This window comes from Sarcophilus harrisii, chromosome 4, assembly GCF_902635505.1.
Source record: "Sarcophilus harrisii chromosome 4, mSarHar1.11, whole genome shotgun sequence".
NCBI classification, from domain to species: domain Eukaryota; kingdom Metazoa; phylum Chordata; class Mammalia; order Dasyuromorphia; family Dasyuridae; genus Sarcophilus; species Sarcophilus harrisii.
Genome location: NC_045429.1, coordinates 273,381,573 through 273,395,503, shown reverse-complemented (window position 1 = coordinate 273,395,503; position 13,931 = coordinate 273,381,573).

The following is a 13,931-nucleotide window of genomic DNA, read 5'->3' as shown; positions in this document are numbered from 1 at the left end:
TGAAAATAATATGGCAGCTTGCTTAGGAAATATAGCAAACAGTAAAAACAAAACAAAACAAAAAAACACAATAAAAGGCCCTGCACCTCTACACTGATACAGGCACAAACCATCCTTGACAGGATCACTTCTCTGCTTTCACAAACAACACACAGGAATCAGTCATATCTTCTATAAACTCTATGTTTTTAGGCATCCCACTTTGCCCTGTGGTCCCTGTATTCCTTGGACTCATCTATAGGGAAATATATGACTCAAGCCTCATTACACTGCAAAGAATTCCTAGGCCAGACAGGAACCACAAATCAAATAGTAAAGTATTTAATTGAAACAACTAGAAAAATAACAAACCCATGCACTAAGACCATTTATGGCTTCCATAACAATTTCCCATAGACTCACATATCAGTGGAGAAATGGAACAAATTCTTCCCCAGAGACATTCATCTTTTCAAATGAAGATGTGCCTTATTAAACTATTTTTCAAAGAAGCTTCTTGACTCTATAGTTGGGTTACTACAGATATCAAGCTTCTTATTCACCATATTTAGAGTTTTGTCCTGTTTTTTCTTACTGCTGTTCTTTCAGCTCAGTTGTATTAGTCCCTTCAAGTCAGACCACCTAGACTGACTATAGGAAAAGGTACCTATCTACCATCTTCTTAAGTTTGTCATTACCCACTAAACTGTTGCTGCTAACGCTATTATAGGATAGTTCTTCCTCATTCTTCTCAATGTAGAATCTCTATCCCAGATTTCTGGTTGAATTAGTACAAATAATTGTTTCCATATCTCTCATTGTGTCTTCCTGAGGTTGAGGATAAACACACATTCATCTTTTGTTGGGTTTTTTTTTTTAATTCCCATCATGCCCTCTACCATTTTTCCTCCCATGCTTTGATAATCCTCTACAAAGTACCAAAAGTTTAGGGCAAGTGTGACTGTGTGGGAGAACACAAACTGGTAGTTTCTGTTTGTATTCCTGTCACTTATCTCTTTACTCACTCACAAACACAAAACAGGAATTGATTTATTTTCCAAATGATTGAACACCAATGAAATAGAATATGATTTCAAAATGTTGGGAAAATATTTCTGCCACAGAAATGTAATGTCTTTCCTGACCCCCCTCCAGGGGTAGTAGACCAATGCCAAGATTTGTCATGGGTCAGGTAGGATTGGGATTCTCTCTGTGTACTGAAGGGTCATAAGCCAAATAGATGATAGATTGTGGAGAGAAAGTTCCATCCCCATCAGTGACACATCTGAGCTTGCTCATGAAGGAAGTTAAAGGACTAGCTCAGTAATACAGAACCAGGGGATCACTTATCATCTATAGAAGGAATTAAGCAGAGTGGAAAAGGGAAGGCACCAAAGCCCATACTAGAAGTATGAGTCAATACTGGAATATCCACAGACTTTAAAGATGTGACCTCATATCGGATAAAAATTTCAGATAATAGAAAAATTTAAAAGGTAGGAATTTTAACAAATGATCTATGATCACTTGCCACACTTGGTTTCTAATAGCTTCATTCATATTTTAATATCTGAGCATCCAAAGTCTCTAACTTTCCTTTAATGAGCTTCTCATCCTGTTTCTCCTAGAAATCTCCTTGGAGGAAGTCATTTCTAAATTGCAGTGAAGAAGAACCTCTTTTGTTCCTACTCCCACAAACATTACATGTCTCATCTTGGAAATTATCACTCCAGGCCAGGCTTTTTCTTGATTGATACTATTTACAATGAAAGGGAAAAGGAATAAACCTAGTATGATTTGGTCCTGCATTATCAGGGTTCTGGCCTTATTGTTGGTACCATGAAGTTATTCTTGTCCCTGTTTCCTCATTTCTTAGGTATTTCCTGAGTTCTGACTAATTGTCTGATTCTCACTATTTTTTCAAGTTTGGTAAAGCTCAGAGCAGTTGTTTGGTTGGATTTGGGTGCCCCTGCATGGTCTGCTCTCTTACTGTATATGTATCCTGTTGACTCTTGTTGATTGTATTTACTTCTCCATTTTCTCTCATTCCTCTGATTTGCCCTCTCTCAGTTCAGGTATACTCTCCTTTTCCAGTTCTGGCTCCTTTCTTAGGTACCTTTACGTGCTCCACTCATGACCCAGCATAAAATCAATGAACAGAAATCCTTCTAAATACAAGATGGCATATTCTTAGCTACCTCTGCTCTATTAATTTTAGCACTCTTGGGGGCTATCTCAGGGTCTTCACAGATCATCATTATTCTGTCCTTACTCATACATGCAGTATTTAGATATGAAGCCTGATGGTCAAGCTAGTTCAATAATATTCAACTGCTTTCTTATTCTAATTGAATTCTCCTGCTTCCTGGTACCTTGCCTATCAAAGTTGATAGTCCATTCTCTTTTCCTTAAATTATCCCAATATTCAGCCTCTTCAAGAGCGAGTGATTTTGTGATTTATAAACTAGCAAACAGAACAAAATACATTTTAAAGCAAAATTGCAAGTTTTGCCACATTTCAAACAGAAACTGGAATGGGAAAAAAAACCTTCCATAAACATTATTATTTAGAATAAAAAAGTCAGGGAAGAGGTTTACATTCTTCTTAGAACTTGGGAAGCTTCAGATGAAAAATGGATACTTCTGAGATTCAGCTTCTTATGGTAGAATTAATAGGCATGGGACAGCATAATGAAAAATGATCATTGAGCTAAAAATCTCAGCTTAAAGCTTCACTGCCCTATTCAAACTGTCTTAAACTTCATGAAATTATCTCTAAATAGCAGACCTTTGTTTACTGACTGGGATCCTACATTGGCTTGAGACTACATTCATGGACCAGTAGGACTTAGTTATTGCTTATTCTCACAGGAGTGCAATGTCAAAGTTTTAGAGATGGATAGAACTTTGGTGGTCATCTAATCCAAACCATACCTGAAAGTAGTAATCCCCTCTAAAACAGATCAATGATTGTCCAGGCTATATTTAAAAGCCTTTTAATGGGGAAGGGGGAGGAGAAGTTCCCACTACTACTTGCAGAATCCCATTCCATTTTGATATAGCTATATTGTTATCATTGAGCTAAAATCTGCCAGTAGTTTCAACCTATTATTACTTGTTCTGCCCAATTGGGCCAAGCAGAATAAACCCAATCTCTTTGTCACATTTCAGCCCTTCAAATACTTAGAGACAGCTATTATTTCCCCCTTAAGTTTTCTAAGACTATACACTCATACTTCAACCACCTTAATCCAGCAGACCAGAACTGCTTTGTGAACTTGGGAAAGAGCTTTTATGTAATACCTTGGGCAGAGAAGGGATATGTCTCTTTGGCCACATCCCATTGGTGTCAATTTGAAGTTATTTGTGAATGAGTCAGGGTACTACTCAGTTAAGGTACTAGTATAAGATAAAAAGCTATCATGTGAAGATGGAGAAGACAGTCTTTAAAAAAAAAAAAAAAAAGCTGAGTAAACTGGGAAACTAGGGACCACATTTGTTTTTATCCTAAATGAATATGAGATAGGGCCTAGATATTTGAACCTCATGTTCCTCATAACCTACTGCCTTCTCTCATTATTTTTGATCACTTTTTAGTCAACCTAGAGATATAGTCCTTTCAAGGATTTGATTTCTGTCTTTTTTCTTATTCTCTTCTAACCAGGTATTGCCAAATATAAGAGTTCTTAGATTTGGAGTTTGTCCCCTTGCATTTACAGGAATCATAGTCTCCCTAGCTAAAACAAAGAATTGGCAAAGTATCTAGGTCTGTCTTGCTGCCATATCCATGGCCTAAACTTCTGGCCTTGGTTCTTACTTCCTGCTATTCAGATTATATTCTTGGATTCCAGGGCTATTGTTGGTTCCAGTATTCAGACTCATCACTGTCTCTCCTGACCTTCAGTACCAGCTTGATTCTTTAAGCCTTGTCCAAATCTATTTCAAACCTATGATTCGTGACTGACTTTCAGTGTCGACAGCAACCCACTTCAGAATGCCTATCTGCTTGCCTGACTTTTCCTTTATTATCAGGATCTGGACTTTTTCTAGGTTTAGCCTGTTCCCATGCCTGTCCCCTGTATTGAGACCATGCTTTCAATTTTCCTAATTCTGGCTATTTATTCTGTAGTCATATTCTACTGTCATCTACACCCCAGGAAGATTAAGTGATAAATCCAGGATAAGTAACCCATGTCGAGTAACATGAATCCCACAGACATCCAGACCTTGTTGGCTGCCCATCAAGCAGAAGTTGGAGTTCCAAACAGAGTCCTCACTTGCTAGGGTTTGCCACTGACCCATTTTCTCTCTAGCATTTTCTTCCCTGAACCTAGGAACTCAAGTCTAGATATATTGCCAAGAAGTCATATTACCTTAAAAATTCTCCCTTTTATTAGACAGCATAAGGTTGGAATACTGCTGTGGGTTAAAAAATGATGAAGCAGTAGATTTAGAAGAATATGGAAAGACTTGGACTTATGAAGAAAAATGCTATCCACCTTTAGAGAAACAGAGGACAAACAAGCATGTTATGGTTTTACATATATGGATATGGATATATATGTGTATGATTATAGATATATATGTGTGTTTTTGTATATGTGTCTATATATGTATATGTGAATATATGTGTGTGTAAATATATTCATATTTAATTGTAGCCTTCTTAGGAAAGGTAGGAAGAAAAAGGGGGGGGGAGGAAAGAATAAAGTAAAAAAAGTTCTCGGTAGAGAACAAAAAATCTTACAAGGAAGCAGAGAAAAGATGAACAACTCTGAACACAATGTGTAGGGTTGATTATATAAGCTTTCTTGAAATAAAAATTTATTGTTTTAAATTTTGAATTCTCCCATATTCTGTGAACACGGTAATTTTTTCTTCTTTTTCTATTCTGTAATTAAATTTTGAATAAATTAATTAATTTAAAGAAATAAGAAAATTTTTCTCTTTATGGGTTCTATGAACCCTAGATATCTGTGAAGCCTATGCCTTTCACCACAAAGACTTTATTATTTTCTATTTCTTGTCTGATACCATATTGTAATAATATTCCCTATGAATAGACTTATTTTTATCTTTTAAATGTGAAGTGTCAAGTAATCCAACTGTAGTTAAGGACAAATTTAAATAAAGCCTGTTTAGTTCAGGAAAGCATCTCTTGAACTTACCAACCTTGGACTTGAGACTCAATATTGTTTCTTGATTCTATAGCTGTCTCAGAGTCTTCAGTGTTAACATTAGAGTGTATTTTCCACATTCATTTTGCTAACATAGTATCATCTATGTGGAAGGTACTAGGGGATCTATTTCTGAAAGACTCTAATAACAACTTGAACAACATGGATATTCTTCAATAACCTACTATATGATTAGGAGCAACCATTTTTCACTGGCTCCATAATTGGAGTTAATTGCTTCTTTAAAATATCTTAGCCCAACACTAGTAGGGTAGCTTTTTTCCTGCATTCTTATCTGAGAGTGAAAGTCACTCATTTACAGATAATGAGACTATGCTGCAAGGATAAAACATCACTACAATCCTGAGCCATGTGGTGTTAAAAAAACAAAATCTCTTTTCATTCATTCTTTTCTTTAATAGGTGGAGGGACTGCTTTCTCCATTCTGGGTGTTACAACCAATCCAGCAGTGATGCTCTAAGGAAAAGGACTCCAAGGAATCTGTTGGAATCCTTACAAAGTATTAACTCATTAGAGTTGATAGAGACAATAATTATCTAATTTAGCATGGTTCAATATGATTGAGCTGATCCTATGAGGAGATGTTATGGGCCAGAACTTGAAACAAGGTACTAACTGGAATTGAGGAGAAAATGTTTAAATCTAGTTTAGCATTGATTTAATCATACAACAAATAATGGTTTCCCAGTGATATAATGACTGGTGTATACTCAGTGAACAGCATATAAGCAAGAAGCTCTCAGGGCCAAAGAGCACTCTGGGAGATACAGAAGCCCACAAGCCCACTCTCGGAGGCAAAATCAGATTCATTCCATCTTCCACCTTTGTGCTGGCTGGAGGCTGAAGAAAGCAGAGGCAAAGGACAAACTGCAAGAGCTCTTGCAACCAAGCAGAGAGATAGGCCTCTAAGAAAGCTAACCAGGCCCAAGGAAAGAGATTAGAAATAAACGTTTGGATTTTATCAGCTGGCTGTATTTGGAGTGATTATTACTCTGAACTGAAACTAAGGCTGCCTCCAGAAAATCCCCAAGAAACCTGCTCCCAGAGAACCATCCTAGATTATAAAAAAGAAAAAGAACACCACAGGATTCTGTCTATCAGAAACTGTTACTGCAACTTCTGCATTTGAACTTGTTTGGACTGAATGTTATATAGGAACTGATATAGATTGTAAGCCTAATTCTCCCCATGCCTTCAAATCAAGTCAAAGAGGTATGAGGAGGGGAGTTATACCTCTAAGGCATGAGGAAAAATGTATGTTTTAAGTAGGTATTTAAATGGTGCTAATCACGAAGCCTATGAATGAGGAGGAGCACAGCTAGTGAAGGATTGAGCAGGTAGCAGAGAAGACATTCCTCTTGAGGATACTAGGGAACCCTGAAAGGAAACAGAATGTAAAAGACTTGAGAACTTTAGCCTAGTGGAAACTTGTTGTACTTGTAGGGCTCCATCTTGAAAAAAAAAATTAAAACCTGTAGTCTCAGAGCCAGGCTATTTCAACAAATGTCAGGATCCAGTGGTATGATCTCAGTATTATCGATGGAAGAGAGTCATCGTCGTAAAGTCCAAACTAGCTCCCTAGAGGCCTCAGGATCAGCGAGACTCAGGATAAGCAAAAATCCTTGGTCTTTAGGGGGAGAAATGAAGGAGATGGACAAAACTGCCAGGAGTTCCCTCCTTGATTCTAGAGTCCAGAATCTCCACACTTTTTTCCTTCTTTGTCCTGTGGCCAAGTGAAGTTCTCTCTCCTCTCTTACTCTACCCCCTAATCCTTACCTACAATTCTCTTAACCCCAAACATTGAGCTAGCATTAACTGAGAGAAGAACAATTCCAAACATATGTTAATAGAGTCATTGTCCAATAGGTATTTAACCTTAAGTGCCTGGTTGTCTGATTCCAGTGCATCTATTCAGAGTTTCAGCCCTCTACATCTCCCACTTTCTTTTGTTTTAGAACACAGGTGATCCTGCCCTCCCTGACTTCTCAGGAAGAGAGATGAAAAACACCAAAGGGAAGGGGGAGTCAAGCCAGATATGTTAGTGGGTTTCTGGGTTGAATGGTCTTACTAGAAACAGGTATGCACAAACCCATCAGCATGGGAGGTATTACACAAGCACATAGTAATAACGCACAGGCTATTAGTGATGACTCCCCCACAGCCAGTGCAGGCTCAACATGGTGTAACAAACATGAATTGTACTGCAAATAGTGATATAACAAACAATATGAATCAACATGGTTTTGTAAAAGATTTCCAGTAGTCCTAGAAGGAGAGTATGTAAACAACAGTCACACATAAGCCTCCTTCTGCAGCCAAGAGATAGTCCAAAACCAATCTATTGTCCATTGCTTCATGTTTCAGAGAATCCAATGATTTCTGAGGGTTTTTAAGTCCTGCATCAGTCTCATTAACAATGTTTGATGTCCATGAGTCAAATACCATAACTGCCAGGCTCTTTCAGTGGTGGGCACAGTCAGTGATGGAACCACCTGATGTTTCTTGGATCTTCCCCTTCATTCCAAGGGTCTGCTCCGTCTCTCTGCAATAGACAAGGCAAATACGGCTCGTTGGCACCCATCTGATTCTTTCTCCATCTGTGGAAATACAAGCAAACCCCCCAAGCAGTTAACCTATCTGGTCTCTTCCATTCACCACTTTCTGGGCCTCTCCACATCACCTGGTGATTATTTAAAGATCATGGAGCTGCTCGCACTGGATGCTGCCCTTCCAGCAAGTTATAAAACCTGTTTCCTGGAGCCAGTGCATCTTGGTCAAAAATCAAGAAGTTAATAGTATAAAGAGCTAAATTTAGAAGTTCTCTAGGGTTATCTGCTCCCTCTTTCTTTTGTTTTTGGAGGAGCATCTTAATATCTCTGTTTCTCCTCTCTACTATTGCCTGTCCTTGAGGATTAAAGGCTATGCCAGTGGTGTATCTTATACTGTGCACAAAAGTGTGCAAAATGTTTAGAAGTATATGCAGGTCCATTATCTGTTTTTATTGCTTGTGACACACCCATGATTGCAAATGCTTGGATAAGGAATTCAGTGCCCACTCGGGCTGTCTCTTTTGCTGCTGGTATTGCAAAAGTGAATCCTGAAAAGGTGTCTGCTACAACATGGATAAAAGACAGACAACCAAAAGATTTATAATGGGTCACATCCATTTGCCAAATTTCATTGGGTCTCAGTACAAAGGTTCTTCCCTGGAGGCAGTATAGAAGTGTGGAAAGGAAGGCAAGCTGTACAGGCGTTTACTATGCACCTAGCTTCCTCTCTTGTTATTCCAAATTGTAAACGTAAAGCTTGAGCAGCCTGATGATATTTAGAATGAGATTCTTAAGCTTCTTCAAATAAAGGAGTATTGGCCAACATGTTTAGAAGGCTATGTGCCTTTGAATTACCATCAAAAATAAAACCTGGAAATCCACTATGAGAGTGGACATGCAAGATATAAATCTTACCTGGATGCTTTCTCACTTGCTCTTGAAGTTTCTTAAAGAGTTTATATATATTAGAGCAGGGGTCCTCAAACTTTTTAAATAGGGGGCCAGTTCACTGTCCCTCAGACCGTTGGAAGGCTGGACTATAGTAAAAACAAAAACTTTGTTTTGTGGGCCTTTAAATAAAGAAACTTCACAGCCCTGGGTGAGGGGGATAAACATCCTCAGCTGCTGCATTTGGCCCACAGGTCATAGTTTGAAAACCCCTGTAAGAGGCTACAAATTTTATTTTGGCTGTGGCAATTCTTTGTACCACACCTACTGAATAGGGTGAATCAGATATTATATTTATATCTCCTGGATAATAAGAGCTAGAATGATTGCATACAATTCATTCTGCTGAATAAGGAGTTCTGACTACTCTCTTTATAGTTAAGTTATGAGAGTATACAGCGCAAATGTTATGTTTGGATGCATCTGTAAAGATAGTTGGTCCTTTAAGAGGAACTTTAGAAACCTTTTCTTCAAGAATCCATCACCAATTATGTAATAATCTGGTTTGTTGGAATCCTTACAAAGTGATGTCAATTGCCTAATTTAGCATGGTACTTAGCAAATCATCTAGCTCACTAATATATTTAAGTACTCATTGGAGTTCACAAGTATGGGCGACTCACAAAGTGCACTTGGTAACTTTGTGAATTCACACCTCCCTTAATCCCTCCCTTGGAGGAGGAGTCAATCTTTTACACCCAACATAAATAGAGCTTCAGTGAGTCAATCAAGGCAGTTCAGAACAAGCCCTCTCTTGGAGGCAAGACAGATTCATTCCATCTTCCACTTTTGTGCTGGCTGGAGGCTAAAGAAAGCAGAGGCAGAAGCAAAGGACAAAGTTGCAAGAGCTCTTAGAACCAAGGAGAGAGAGAGAGAGAGGCCTCTAAGAAAACTAACCGGGCTATATTGAAGGACACAATAAAAGATCTGAACTTTTAACACCTGGTTGCATTTGAAGTAATTATTGATCTGAACTGATACTAAGGCTGCCTCCAGAAAACCTCCCCAAGAAACCTGGTCCCAGAGAGAACCATTATATTTTAAAGAAGAGAACACCACACTGGTTATCTTTAATGGAGACCCGTGTATAAAATTTGGAGCCATGGCTAATAAAATTTGCCACTCTGGGATGGTTTCACAGCATACATTAATTTGTGCATTGGTATAAAAGGTGTATATATTGTCAGGTCTTATCCCAGATAATTGTACTGCTCACTTAATGTCTTTTAATAAAATTCTAGCCACAAGCACTGGGTAAGGAGTAAGGCTTTGTTCTGGTGATGCTGGGAGGGTCACCCACTCTATCACACTATCTCCTTGATGAAGGATTGCTGTAGGTGCCTCTTGTGTAGCAAAAACTGATATTTCCAAGGGTTTTTGAATGACTCTTTCAACCACATTGGATAAAGCCAGTTCAGCTTCTCTCAAAGCCTCTTAAGGTTCTTTTGTAAACTGGCATGGTGAGTTTAAAGCACTGTCTCCCCTTAAAATGTCATATAATGGTTGTAATTGATAAGTAGTCAAGCTTAACACTGGATGCATCCATTGGATATCTCCTATCAATTTCTGAAAGTCATTTAACCTGTTTAGCTTCTCTGGAAGCTTCTTAAGGAAAGTTTTTGTACTGTAAGTACCTTAGTGTATACTTCATATCCTAAATATTGAAAAGGAGCATGTCTTTGAATTTTTTCTGGAGCTATATGCAATTTGTAGTTCCTTAGTGTTTCTATGGTCTTTTGTAGATATGCTTCTAACATTTGTTTCTCAGGTGCATATCCAATATATCATCCCTGTAATGTAATAACATTACTTTTGGAAATGCTTTTTTTTACTAGAGTAAGAGCAACAATAAACATGTGTTTATTGACACATAGTAGGACTATCTTTCATTCCCTGTGGCAAAATTGTCCATTCATGTCTTTTATAAGGCTCAGCTAAGTTAACACTGAGCACTGAAAAGGCAAGCTTTCAACAGCAGCCCTGCCTAAAAAACTGAAGTAGTCATTTGTAATCCTAATTGTTGTAAAATGTCTCTTCCCCACAGATTGATGGGAATATTTTCAACTATAAAAGGAGTAAAAAACTCCTGTTTCACCTTCAAAAGTCCATCTCAAAGGAGTAGCATTAATTTCAGCTGGTATTGATCCTCCTATGCCAGACATGTAGGTGTCTGCCTTAATCTTTGGCCAGCGACTGGGCCAGTTGGCACCTCTAATTACTGTACAATTTGCACCTGTGTTTACCAAGCCTTCCAATGGTAGGCCATTTATATAGATAGTGATCATAGGATGGTCAGCTGTAACAGCTGCAGTCCAGAATATTCCTGGATTTTGTTGCTTAGAGTCAGAATCTGGGCAACTATCACCAGATTGTTTATTAGGAGTCTGTATCAGTAAACCAGATGCTACTACTTCTCCTGGGTGATAAGTCACACGTTGTCTACCTGTATTAGTGACTAGGATGTTATCTATACATTCCCCAGTTTCCCACATCAGTGTATGGATGGACACTGTTTTCTAAGTACTCTCAGGAGGTGAAACGGTCAAGCCTACTGTGCCTGGAGGCAAGGGATCCATAGGCTGGAGAGGAACAGATTTCACCTCTCCAGGGGGTATCTCAATTGTCCCAGCTGCATACAATCTATTCTCCCTAATTGTAATCCCTTTCTCCCATCAGGTTGCTTCTTGGCTGATTGGTCATGTCTGGGTATTGAACTTCTAAAGGCTCTCTGGGTGTAGTATTGGCTGCCATCATGCCCCAAGTATTTTTTGTCTTGGGTCCTAGGGCTGGGCCCCTCATCCTGTTTCCCTCAATCAGTCTACATTCTGAGCCCCAAAGGAAGCCTCTGTTGCATTTTGGACATGAGGTTTTGGGTCTTATTCTTTTCTCTTTCTCTTTTCTCATTCTGTCTCTAGGCCAACATTGAGCTTTCAGATGTCCTACTTTACCACGCTGAAAGCAAGCATTGACAAGTCTCTCTGAAAGTCCCTTGTCAAAAGGGACCCTGTCTTCCCATGTTCCGATCTTGGGAAGTCTGCATCATAGCCTGGGTATAAAAGGTATTTGGGCCCACTGTGGCACAGCATCTTATGATCTCCTCTAAAGGAGCATTCTTGTGTAGCCCTAGTATAATTCTTTTACAAACCTCATTAACATTTTCTTTAGCAAGTTGCCTTATCATAATGTCTGTTACTGTATTTTCATCATTAGTTTGTATGATAGCTGTCTGCAGATGTCCCACAAAATCAGCAAAGGGTTCATTTGGCCCATGTGATATTTTTGTGAAGGCCTCTCCTTTGTCTTGTTAATCTGGGATAAAGCCCCATGCTCTTATAGCAGCAGCAGCAATTTGCTCAAATGCTGCTATGGGGTAATTAATCTGTGCTGAAGTGTCTGGATAAAAACCTACACCTATTAGTTGGTCACAGGTAATTGGAGTAGTAACTCCACTTTGACTATTCCGTTGGGCTTGTATCCTACAGAGCTCACTATATTCAGAAAGCCACAACAAGTTTTGTCCAGGTTCTAAGCATACCCGTGCTATAGATTTCCAGTCCCTAGGGGTTAAAATTTCATAAGCCAAATTCTGTAATAACATCTTAACATAAGATGATATAGCTCCATAAAGAGTGCAAGCCTTTTTCAGATCTTTGAGAGTTTCTAGATCAAAAAGAGTGTATCTTCTCTTTTCTTGATCTGAAGAGTTAAACTGTTGAATTACAGAATACATTACTATTCTCAAATCAGGTGTATTCTGCCCTTTTTCTGGGGCTTTACATAGTGCCTTTTGCAATCTAGTCATAGGAGGGGGTGACTGCTGGGAAGGGAGGTGCTGGTGATATCACTGCCCCTCCCACTCTTCCTCCCTTCACCCAAGAAGGTGAAATTGATGGGGGGAAAGGGGTCAAGAGTCTGCTCCAATGTAAATGGGCTGTGAGAGTGAGAATCACCACGCCCTTAGCCAGGCCCTTCAAGTTCACTTAAGTCCTCTTGCCCTATGGTGATATTGCCATTAATCTATCCTTTGTCTTCCTCTTTCTTCTCACACTTCCTCATCTGGCTGTTCTTAAAACTTTTCTTTTTTCTATAACTTGTGGGATTCTTTAAGGCCAATTGTATTAAGTTATACATATAGAATGTTTCCTTAGAAATTGAATCAGGACCATTATCATTATAATATTCACATAGTTGATCTCGTACTAGTTTCCAATTATCTGCCTCTATATCTTCTTCCTTGAAGAACCAAGGGGATGTACATTCTAATGTATCCAAGAGAACATCAATCTGCTCCCAAGTTACAATTAAACCCTGTCTCTTTATCAGTCTGAGTATGCTTCCTGTAGATCTCCTTTGGGGTGGGATTGGGGGTGGGGTTGGGTTTGGGGTTGGGGGAAAATATTTTACTAATATCTGCCCCATTTCAGCTAGAAAATGAGCGTTATTAGTTTAGCTCTTAACAAAGTAAGTTCCCTGTTTGTTTATTAAAATAGTCACCCTACTTCCTGGTCACAGGGATTTCTTCAGTGAAATTATGGTCCTTGGTTCACACATTGGGCACCAAAATGTAAAGTACAAGCTAGCTCCCTGGAAGCCTCAGGATCAGCCAGAGTCAGAATAAATTAAAGTCCTTGGTCTTTAGGGGGAGAAGTGAAGGAGATGGACAAAAATGCCAGGAGTTTTGCCAAGGATCCCTCCTTGATTCTAGAGTCCAGAATCTCCACACTTTTCTCCTTCTTGTCCTCTGGCCAAGTGAAGTTCTCTTGCCTATCTCATTCCACCCCCTAATCCTTACCTACAATTCTCTTAACCCCAAGCATTGACCTAGCATTAACTGAGAGAAGAGCAATTCCAAACATATATTAATATATTAATATTAATCATTGTCCAATAGGTAATTAACCTTAAGTGTTTGGTTGTCTGATTCAAGTGCACCTATTCAGAGTTTCAGCTCTTTACAATCCTTATCAAGTGAGATTCATCTTTTTATGGGAATAAACTTATAAAAGATTTTCTTGGATTCTCTGGTATCAGGATTTCAAGCTTATCAGTTAGCAGAGTCTTTTTACCTCTGCCAGAATAGGAGTGGGCCTAGAAGGTAATGTCAAGGACTAAACTAGGATGTAACTGACCTTATGGTTCAAGTCATGATTGCCTGGACTTTCTCTAGTTTTTGTTCTTTTTTATGATGCCTACAAATATCCTCTGTGTGAGAGAGGGACCCAAGCCTTCAGTGGGACTATTAGCATAAGTTGTTACT